We start from the raw sequence: 10,761 nt of genomic DNA on the forward strand, positions 1-10,761 counted from the left end.
TGAGGCAGGTAACACAGGTAATCACATGCCAGCGCTTGGACCGGGCGAAGTAGTGAAGGTTTGTTGTTGGTCCTGATGTTTGAGCCAGGCGACACAGGTAAACACCAGCGCTTGGACCGGGTGAAGTAGTGAAGGTTTGTTAATTTGCTCCTTATGTTTGAGCCAGGTAACACAGGTAAACACATGCCAGCGCTGGGACCCCGGTGAGGTAAACATAAATAAACTAATTAATTAATTAACAAATAAATAAATAAAGTTACGTAACCAGCGTCAACATTTTCAAAACGACAGGCTCAGCTAAATGGAAAGAAAAAAGAAAGGGACGGAAAACGAAATGCTTAATGAAAAGAAATGGTGCAAAACGAAAGTCCAAAAGCTAAATAAAACGAAAACAGGGATGCAAAGCGAAAGGCTAAGACCTAGATGAAAAGAAAAGAGGAATGCAAAACAAAGGCTAAAAGCTAAAGGAAAAGAAAAGGAGAGGGGTGCAAAACGAAAGGCTAAAAATTAAATGGAAAAGAAAAAAAATAGAAAACATAACGAAAGGCCGAAAGCTATATGAAGAGAAAAGAGTCACCAAACCGCAAAGTGAAAAGTTAAGAGAAATTAAATAAAAAGAGGGATGCCAACAGCATCTGGTGTTCCCAGGCGGTCACCCATCCAAGTACTATCCAGACCCAACGTCGCTTAACTTCGCTGATCGGACGAGAAGCGGTGTTTTCAACGTGGTGTGGCCGTTGACGAGAAAGGTGAACTGGCTTTCATCTTTGAGGCAGGTAACACAGGTAATCACATGCCAGCGCTTGGACCGGGCGAAGTAGTGAAGGTTTGTTAAGTTGGTCCTGATGTCTGAGCCAGGCGACACAGGTAAACACCAGCGCTTGGACCGGGTGAAGTAGTGAAGGTTTGTTAATTTGCTCCTTATGTTTGAGCCAGGTAACACAGGTAAACACATGCCAGCGCTGGGACCCCGGTGAGGTAAACATAAATAAACTAATTAATTAATTAATAAATAAATAAAGTTACGTAACCAGCGTCAACATTTTCAAAACGACAGGCTCAGCTAAATGGAAAGAAAAAAAAAGGACGGAAAACGAAATGCTTAATGAAAAGAAATGGTGCAAAACGAAAGTCCAAAAGCTAAATAAAACGAAAACAGGGATGCAAAGCGAAAGGCTAAGACCTAGATGAAAAGAAAAGAGGAATGCAAAACAAAGGCTAAAAGCTAAAGGAAAAGAAAAGAGAGGTGCAAAACGAAAGGCTAAAAATTAAATGGAAAAGAAAAAAAATAGAAAACATAACGAAAGGCCGAAAGCTATATGAAGAGAAAAGAGTCACCAAACCGCAAAGTGAAAAGTTAAGAGAAATTAAATAAAAAGAGGGATGCCAACAGCATCTGGTGTTCCCAGGCGGTCACCCATCCAAGTACTATCCAGACCCAACGTCGCTTAACTTCGCTGATCGGACGAGAAGCGGTGTTTTCAACGTGGTGTGGCCGTTGACGAGAAAGGTGAACTGGCTTTCATCTTTGAGGCAGGTAACACAGGTAATCACATGCCAGCGCTTGGACCGGGCGAAGTAGTGAAGGTTTGTTGTTGGTCCTGATGTCTGAGCCAGGCGACACAGGTAAACACCAGCGCTTGGACCGGGTGAAGTAGTGAAGGTTTGTTAATTTGCTCCTTATGTTTGAGCCAGGTAACACAGGTAAACACATGCCAGCGCTGGGACCCCGGTGAGGTAAACATAAATAAACTAATTAATTAATTAATAAATAAATAAATAAAGTTACGTAACCAGCGTCAACATTTTCAAAACGACAGGCTCAGCTAAATGGAAAGAAAAAAGAAAGGGACGGAAAACGAAATGCTTAATGAAAAGAAATGGTGCAAAACGAAAGTCCAAAAGCTAAATAAAACGACAATAGGGATGCAAAGCGAAAGGCGAAGACCTAGATGAAAAGAAAAGAGGAATGCAAACAAAAGGCTAAAATCTAAAGGAAAAGAAAAGGAGAGGGGTGCAAAACGAAAGGCTAAAAATTAAATGGAAAAGAAAAAAAAGAAAACATAACGAAAGGCCGAAAGCTATATGAAGAAAAGAGTCACCAAGACCGCAAAGTGAAAAGTTAAGAGAAATTAAATAAAAAGAGGGATGCCAACAGCATCTGGTGTTCCCAGGCGGTCACCCATCCAAGTACTATCCAGACCCAACGTCGCTTAACTTCGCTGATCGGACGAGAAGCGGTGTTTTCAACGTGGTGTGGCCGTTGACGAGAAAGGTGAACTGGCTTTCATCTTTGAGGCAGGTAACACAGGTAATCACATGCCAGCGCTTGGACCGGGCGAAGTAGTGAAGGTTTGTTAAGTTGGTCCTGATGTTTGAGCCAGGCGACACAGGTAAACACCAGCGCTTGGACCGGGTGAAGTAGTGAAGGTTTGTTAATTTGCTCCTTATGTTTGAGCCAGGTAACACAGGTAAACAAATGCCTGCGCTTGGACACCTTTGAGGTTAAAATAAATAAACTAATTAATTAATTAATAAATAAATAAATAAAGTTACGTAACCAGCGTCAACATTTTCAAAACGACAGGCTCAGCTAAATGGAAAGAAAAAAGAAAGGGACGGAAAACGAAATGCTTAATGAAAAGAAATGGTGCAAAACGAAAGTCCAAAAGCTAAATAAAACGAAAACAGGGATGCAAAGCGAAAGGCTAAGACCTAGATGAAAAGAAAAGAGGAATGCAAAACAAAGGCTAAAAGCTAAAGGAAAAGAAAAGGAGAGGGGTGCAAAACGAAAGGCTAAAAATTAAATGGAAAAGAAAAAAAATAGAAAACATAACGAAAGGCCGAAAGCTATATGAAGAGAAAAGAGTCACCAAGACCGCAAAGTGAAAAGTTAAGAGAAATTAAATAAAAAGAGGGATGCCAACAGCATCTGGTGTTCCCAGGCGGTCACCCATCCAAGTACTATCCAGACCCAACGTCGCTTAACTTCGCTGATCGGACGAGAAGCGGTGTTTTCAACGTGGTGTGGCCGTTGACGAAAGGTGAACTGGCTTTCATCTTTGAGGCAGGTAACACAGGTAATCACATGCCAGCGCTTGGACCGGGCGAAGTAGTGAAGGTTTGTTAAGTTGGTCCTGATGTCTGAGCCAGGTGACACAGGTAAACACATGCCAGCGCTGGGATGAAGCATGCCTTGTTGATCGGAGTTCGCAACGGGGAGTTGAGGCGAGAGCTTATCACCATGGACGCCTCCAGCACGCTTCAAGAGACAGTGACGAAATGTCGGTCGTACGAGGCCACCGATGTGACGTACTCTGAAATAGAGACACCGTCCACTGCCGTGAGAGGCGTCTCACTGTACAAGAAGGGTAAGAAGGCGGCCCACGCGGAGATAGCTGGTGCCAAAACATCCACGCCCCCCTCCAGCACAGCCTGCAGCAGCTGTGGCACGCAGCACGGCTCCAAGCCGTGCCCAGCCGCCGCGGCACCTTTTCACGGCTGTGGCCGCGAGGGGCACAGGATGTACACCGTTAGGTGTTCTGCCAAAGGGGTTCAATGCGGCGTGTGCCTTTGCGTGGGGCACTACGACCAATTCTGCAGCCTCAACAATCCCAAAAAACCCAAACCGAGGAAGGGTCCTTCCCTTGGCGTGGTTCGGACGCCGCCACCCGACACTGCCCCGCGCCACTCCGAGGAGCGTGCGGGCCACGTCCGGCGAGTGGACTCCAACACGCGCCCCTGGGCCCGCCCTTCCCCCACCATCCGCGTCGCTGTCACCCAGGGCGACACGTCTGGCCGGATTGACGTGATATCCGACACCGGCGCTGATGTTACCGTGATAGGCCTTCAGCACCTCAAGAGCTTAGGCCTCCACCAACGCGACTTGCAACCGCCCCCCGCCATCAACTATTACAACGCGGACGACTCACAGATGCAAGCCGCGGTGGGCTCCTTCCAAGTAGAGCTCACGTACGGCGATAGGTCGTGTGAAGGCTGGATCGACGTGCAGTCCTCTCTTACCACGCCTCTGCTCTAGTGGGAGCACTGCAAGGCGCTGGGTGTGGTTCCCGCCGACTTCCCGAGGCCCCGCCGCGGCCGCCGCCCGGGTAAGGAAGGCGCGGGGCAGCAGCGCACCGCGCGCCGCCACCCAAGGCCACGCAGTGGCCTCCTCACCTCACCCGAGCCAGCACACACAGCCACCACCCGCCCTCCATATCCACACGTCCCCGTCGGAAGCTAAGGAGTACTTCCTGAAGGAGTACTCGGACGTGCTGGTGACGAAGGAGGCCTTAAGGACCGCGCCATTGAAGGCGATGGCGGGTCCCCCGATGAGAATCCACCTGCGGGAGGACGCGCGGCCGTTCGCCATACACACTCCCAGGGTCATCCCTCTCGCCTTCAGGGATGCAGTCAACCAAGAACTGGATTCTATGGTGACTCAAGGCGTCATTGCCCCCGCGGGCGACGACCCATCCCCTTGGTGTCACCCCTTAGTGGCTGTGGCCAAGCCTAACGGTGGCGTCCGCATCACCACTGGCTTGTCGAAGCTAAAGAGCCAGGTGTCCCGTCCAGCCCACCCTTCGCCCACGCACTTCACAGCAATACGGAGCGTGGACCCGGAGGCGCGGTTCTTCACGACGGTCGACGCCCTTTGTGGTTACTGGCAGATTTCGCTGGCAGAGGAAGATCAGCCACTCACCACTTTCATCACGCCTTACGGACGTTTTCGCTACTGTCGAGGCCCCATGGGTTTCGCCGCCACGGGCGACGCCTTCTGTTTACCCGGCGACACGGCACTCCAAGGCGTGACCAACTGTGTGAAGGTAGTGGACGACGTGCTGCTCTCCGACAAAGACTACCTCACGCACCTCCTCAGCATCGATAAGGTACTATCTCGGTGCAGGACGCACGGCATCACTCTCAACGCCGAGAAGCTTGTCGTGGCTGCTCCGACTGTGTCCTTCTGCGGTTACCGGCTCTCAGGGGATGGTATTGCGGCCGACCCGGAGAAAGTGCGAGCTATAGCAGACTTCGCCACGCCTGCCAATCTGACGGATCTCAGGTCCTTCATGGGATTGGTGAACCAGCTGGCAGAATTATCTTCCGACATCACCGCAGCCGCCTTACCTCTTCGTCCCCTGATGAGCCCGAAAAGGACGTTCACGTGGACACCTGACCATGACCAGGCCTTCAAAAAGGTGAAGGAGGCCCTGTCAAGTCCTCCGGTCCTTGCCACGTTCAACCCAGCCCTCCCCACCACCCTGCAGACAGACGCCTCGCGCCTGTACGGCGTAGGTTACGCCCTCCTGCAGGACCACGGAGGAGGAAAGTTCCGCCTGGTCCAGTGTGGCTCGCGATTCCTCACCGATACCGAGACTCGCTACGCCACCATCGAGCTGGAGCTACTGGCAGTGGTATGGGCCATGTCGAAGTGCAAGTTTTACCTGATTGGCTTACAACACTTCGACCTCATCACCGACCACAGGCCCCTGGTCCCGATCCTGAATAGCTCCACGCTGGACGCCGTCGAGAATCCCCGCCTCCAGCGGCTGAAGGAGAAAATCTTGGCGTTCATCTTCACAGCGGTGTGGCGTGCGGGCAAGGACCTCTGCATCCCCGATGCCCTTTACCGCTTTCCCGTCAGCCGCCCGACGCCAGAAGACGAGATGCTCGGCACGAATGCCAGCCTCTCCGTCAGCAGCGGCGTCACTCTGCAGGCCGTAAACTCCCTCGCTCGCCCCCAGCCTTCGTCAGCTCCTGACGAGGATCTGGAGGAGTTGCGGAAGGCGGCCCGCGACGACCCCTCCTACACCAAGCTCCTGGAGAAGGTACGGACCGGGTTTCCTCGCGACCGCTTTGACCTCCACAACGCCCTCCGCCCGTACTGGAAGTTCCGGGAGGACCTCTACGTAGATGGGGACCTCGTCTTGTATGGTGCTGGTGTGGTCGTCCCTGCAGCCCTTTGTCGCCGTGTCCTGTCCTGCCTCCATGATAGTCATCGCGGGGCCGAAGCCACCAAGCGCCGCGCTCGTCAGGCCGTGTATTGGCCCGGCATAGACGCGGACATCGTCAGCACTGTCCGCGCCTGTGAGCCGTGCCAGGTTATGCTACCTAGCCAGCAGCAGGAGCACTTGTTGTGCGACGACAACCCCACCAGGCCCTTCGAGTCAGTGTCGGCCGACTTCTTCACCGCGGCTGGGAAACACTTCCTAGTCGTCGTCGACCGACTCTCTGGCTGGCCTGTGGTGGTCACCTGCGGCTCCGACACGACGTCTGCCGCCACCATCCGCTACTTCCGGCGCCTCTTCCGTGATCTGGGTGTTCCTGTGCGTCTGCGGACGGATGGAGTCCCTCAGTTCACCAGCCGGGAGCTCGCGGAATTCCTGGAGCGTTGGGGGGTCCGCCACAACGTGTCATCGCCCAACTACCCACAGTCGAACGGACACGCCGAGGCTGCAGTGAAAGCAGTTAAACACCTCATCCTGAAGGTGGCCCCGTCCGGTAACATCGACTGTGAAGCGTTCGACAAAGGCCTTCTGGAGCTGTGTAACACACCGAGTTCCACGCGCCACTCCCCGGCCCAGGTCTTGTACGGCTGTCCTCTCCGTTCCTGTGTCCCTGCCCATGCCAAAGCCTTCGCGAAGGAGTGGCAGGCCAGAGCCGAGAGCTGTGACCGCCGCGCCGCTACCCGTGCCCGAGATGCCAAGGCCCGGTATGACGCCCATGCCCGCCCGCTTCAGCCGCTGAAGATATATTTACCTCTGACTAACACCTGAGCCAGGTAAAATCGGTAATATGCAAAATTTTCTTTATTATTAAGTAAACATGCTTTATACGTACGTAATATGTTTTTGTAATTAGGTTTTCATATTAAAAACAGTTTTGAAAATAGAATAGATTTATAAATTATAATGATATAAGGCTTAAATTATGCACCTCCATAACACAAAAGGGACCCAGTTACGTTATTTTCATATCCTGACGATTAAGTTTGATTTCCTACATCATTTTCTTGCGTATAATAACCAACTCATGATACAGAAACGCACAAATAATTAACTTAGGCTATCGAGAACAATGGTAACTGAGACACACGAGCCGCCCCGACAAAGAGACCACCGGCGCCGCCTTGAAGGGGAGACTCAGGCAGACGCGCGGCTCCGGACCAAGGAAGGCAGGGGACAGGTATCGCCACTCCCTAAGACCGCTGTAGTAAAAATTATGGCATGAACTTTTTCTATTAGGCATTATGGATCCCTTTCCGACCTGCATGACACTACGGTCGGTATTCTCAGACGCTCCGGCCTCTCACATCAACTACTTCAAGAGGCCGAAAAGGAGATTAATCGGGTTTTCATGACGGGTTCTTCACGTGCATGGTACAGAAGAAGGGTCAGACTACCACCAAGGTTATAAAACCGTCCCTGGAAATGCCAAATACGCTACGAAAGCATTGTTAAATGTGTGTGTTTGGGCGCCGCTGTGTTTAATATGACCCTACCTCTCTTCTATCCTCCTTGCTCTTCACCTTTCCCTCGGCCCAGAGATCCTCCGCCTCTTTTCATGGTTAATGCGAGGGTTTCTGATCGCTCTTGTGTTCCCGAGGCCTCGCGTGACAACCGTATATAAATTTCAGGTGATTCATTTAGGGTCTTTGATAGGTGGGAGAAGGGTGGGATAACGTATTTGTGACGCAGTGAACGTTTGATTGACTATAATATCTGTACCATATAAAACAGGCGGTGGTATTGATTGGGAGAAGGGTGGGGTAACGTATTTGAGGCACAGTAATAAACGTTTGATTGACAATAATATCTGTAGCGTATAAAACAGGCGTACTAGAGGTGGGTGGCATTGGTAGGAGGAATATGTTTGACAGGTGGGAGAAGGGTGAGATAACGTAGGTATTTGTGACGCAGTGAACGTTTGATTGACTATAATATCCGTAACGTATAAAACGAGCGTACTAGAGGTGGGTGGCATTTATTTGAGGCTAAGAAATGCTATAATAGTTCCTTCCACGGGAGAAATAAATAAGAAAAACATTAACACTGACGATAACGCTCAGAAGTGAAAAATAAATAACATTAATAAAAATACAATAGTAACAGCTATAATAAAACAAACAACAATAGAAATAACAATCCATAAAAATATATACATAGTCACTCTACGTAAACTCCATAGAAAAACTGGACAAACGAAAGACTAACGATCAAGAAAGAAAATAATGACGCCAAAAACATACAACATGAATCATAATAATGCGAAGAAAATGGAGTTTAATCCACAATGATAATGCTCGCCAAGAAAAAATTTCTCGCAGCATTAGTTACGTTACGAAGACGGCATTAGGCTAACCGATGATGCTGACGATGATGATGATGATGAAAACAAAAAAGAAGGAAATGAGGAGAAAAATGATAACGACTAAAACATGACAACAAAGAAACAATACAGAAATTACACTAATACTAATACTCATAACACTGATAACACATAAACAAGAAGCAAGACAAATAAAGGAAAAAAAGAACTAGTAGGCATGATAAAATAGAAATAGTACAAAAATGATACTGATATAAATAACACTAAAACGTAACCACCACGATATATATAGAAAAAAAATACGCACAAACAGACGGACGAGGACACACACACACACACACACACACACACACACACACACAAAAGACAAGTAGATACAGACCGGTAGACAGACACAAAGGCAAAAATTAAAGAAAGACACACACGAACCAGGAGACACCCAGACAGACAGACAGACACGAAAAAACAAATACACAGACACACACAGACACAGACAAAGGAATACAGGCTGAGACAAGAAGGTCACCGTGACGCAATAGTCTCGAGCTGGCTTCTCTCTCTCTCTCTCTCTCTCTCTCTCTCTCTCTCTCTCTCTCTCTCTCTGCCGGCGGGGTCGTGTACGGCAGGAAACGTTTCAGGCCTCGCTAAACTACAACCTTGACTCGCGAGGCTCAGGGCGGAGAAAAGAAAGAGAAAATAAGAAAGAAACTGCACAGAAAGAAAAAAAAAATACAGCACTTAGGAGATAAAAAAAAGCCAAGCAAAGAGAGAACGCACATAATAAGGAGAGACGCTTGAACACCTTTGTTCTAAAAATAAAGAATATAATGAATAGCAAACAGGGAAATAAATGTCATGATACTTATAGATGAAAAAGGAAGAAGACAAAGTTCATACGAAAATAAAATACAAAGAAGATGAAACACATGTAAATCTTCAGCTTCCTCCTCCACGCCCCCCTAAAAAATAAGAAAAAAAGAAAATTAATTGCATATAAATAAAATAAAAAAACAATGTCGGAGCAATGGCGTGGCAACAGGCGGAAAATATAAATGATGAAACAAAAAGAACGAAAAAAAAAGAAAACCTGTGCGCACCTCCACCCCTCAAATAACTAAAAGAAAACACAATGAATTGCTCGGGAAAACAATAACAACGTTAAAATGAAAAAGAAAAAAAACTAGAGAATTCAAATTGCATTCACCGGACACCTGATGCAACAGACCAACGATGAAAAAAAATGAGAAGCTAAACAGAATTTTATAAATAACTCGGCCTGCATCAACCAAACACTAAACATTAAAAAAAAAGCTTATCAGAGAAAAAAAATAAAAGTGACACAAAAAGTGATGAAACAGAATCCAACAGTGACTTTAATTCAGAAAAAAAATAAGAAAACTGTTATTGATAAGAAGACAAGTGAGAATACTAATGAAAAAAGTTTAGTGGAAGACAAAAAAGAAAAAAGAATCGAAAAAAAAGAAAAAATATCTTATAGAATAAACAAATGGAAGTTATAGCACGGAACAATTATTGGACGAATATAAAAACAACAAGGAAAATCAAAAGTAAAAAAAAATATAAAACTAATTGAAATAGTTTAGTTAGACACCAATGGGAAATCAGAGAGCAGCCTTCAACGCATTCACTCACACAAAACATAACGAACATTCATCAAAGAAAAAACACTTTGAAAAACTAATGCAACAAATGGTTTAGTGGACGGCCATAAATATCCAAGACCCCCCGTCACGTTACCGAGTGGAAAACGGGAGGCACGGACTGGAAAGAGAGAGTGGGAGGAAAGGCGCGGAGGGGAAAGGGAGATTGGGAGGGAGGGAGAAAAAGAGGGAAGGAGGGAGAAACTTGTAGGCAGGCAGGTGGAGAGGAAGGAAGATGTATAGGGAGGTGAAAGGAACAAAGGAGAGAGAAATATGGAGAGGTGGAGGGAGAGAGCGAGGGATATTCGTGGGAAGGCAGAGAAAGGGAGGAAGAGAAAAAAAGGGAAAAAAAAGGAAGGATGGAGGTGGCAGTGAGGTAGAGATATTCGTAAGAAAGTAGAGAGGAAAGAGAGAATTAGAAATATTGGTAAACAGAGAGGGAGAATAGTGAAAGTAGGCAGAGATGAAACACAGAAGGCAAGGAAGTAGAGTTAGGGCTGGATAAACCAAACTTCAGTCGGCAAACAAAATAATCGTGAATGATATCAACTCTAACATAACACAACAAACGTAGTATTGAACATAAAACATTAATGGTCCATAATTTTCTGCCAACCATAAAAACTGATGGATGCAATTACACACCTAAAGGATAAGAGGAAACACAATAAACTGGAAGGACGCGCAAAACAACCGTCAAGAAGAAAAGGAAGCTGTCCACTACTATAAACTCAAACCCAGACAGAGAGGAAGATACAGAGAGAGGAAG

At 47.4% G+C, this 10,761-nt stretch overlaps 4 non-coding genes across 4 annotated transcripts; all 4 read right to left on the minus strand.

Moving 5' to 3' along the window:
* Positions 1-623: 623 nt before the first annotated feature.
* Positions 624-742, minus strand: LOC126996972 (5S ribosomal RNA). Its single transcript, XR_007751778.1, has one exon. It is a non-coding gene; the product is annotated as a 5S ribosomal RNA (ribosomal RNA).
* Positions 743-1,384: 642 nt separating this feature from the next.
* Positions 1,385-1,503, minus strand: LOC126996973 (5S ribosomal RNA). The gene has a single exon (XR_007751785.1). It is a non-coding gene; the product is annotated as a 5S ribosomal RNA (ribosomal RNA).
* A 646-nt stretch (positions 1,504-2,149) lies between these two features.
* Positions 2,150-2,268, minus strand: LOC126996979 (5S ribosomal RNA). The gene has a single exon (XR_007751796.1). It is a non-coding gene; the product is annotated as a 5S ribosomal RNA (ribosomal RNA).
* A 652-nt stretch (positions 2,269-2,920) lies between these two features.
* Positions 2,921-3,039, minus strand: LOC126996982 (5S ribosomal RNA). The gene has a single exon (XR_007751798.1). It is a non-coding gene; the product is annotated as a 5S ribosomal RNA (ribosomal RNA).
* Positions 3,040-10,761: the final 7,722 nt, after the last annotated feature.

Source organism: Eriocheir sinensis, chromosome 1 (assembly GCF_024679095.1).
Source record: "Eriocheir sinensis breed Jianghai 21 chromosome 1, ASM2467909v1, whole genome shotgun sequence".
Lineage (NCBI taxonomy): Eukaryota > Metazoa > Arthropoda > Malacostraca > Decapoda > Varunidae > Eriocheir > Eriocheir sinensis.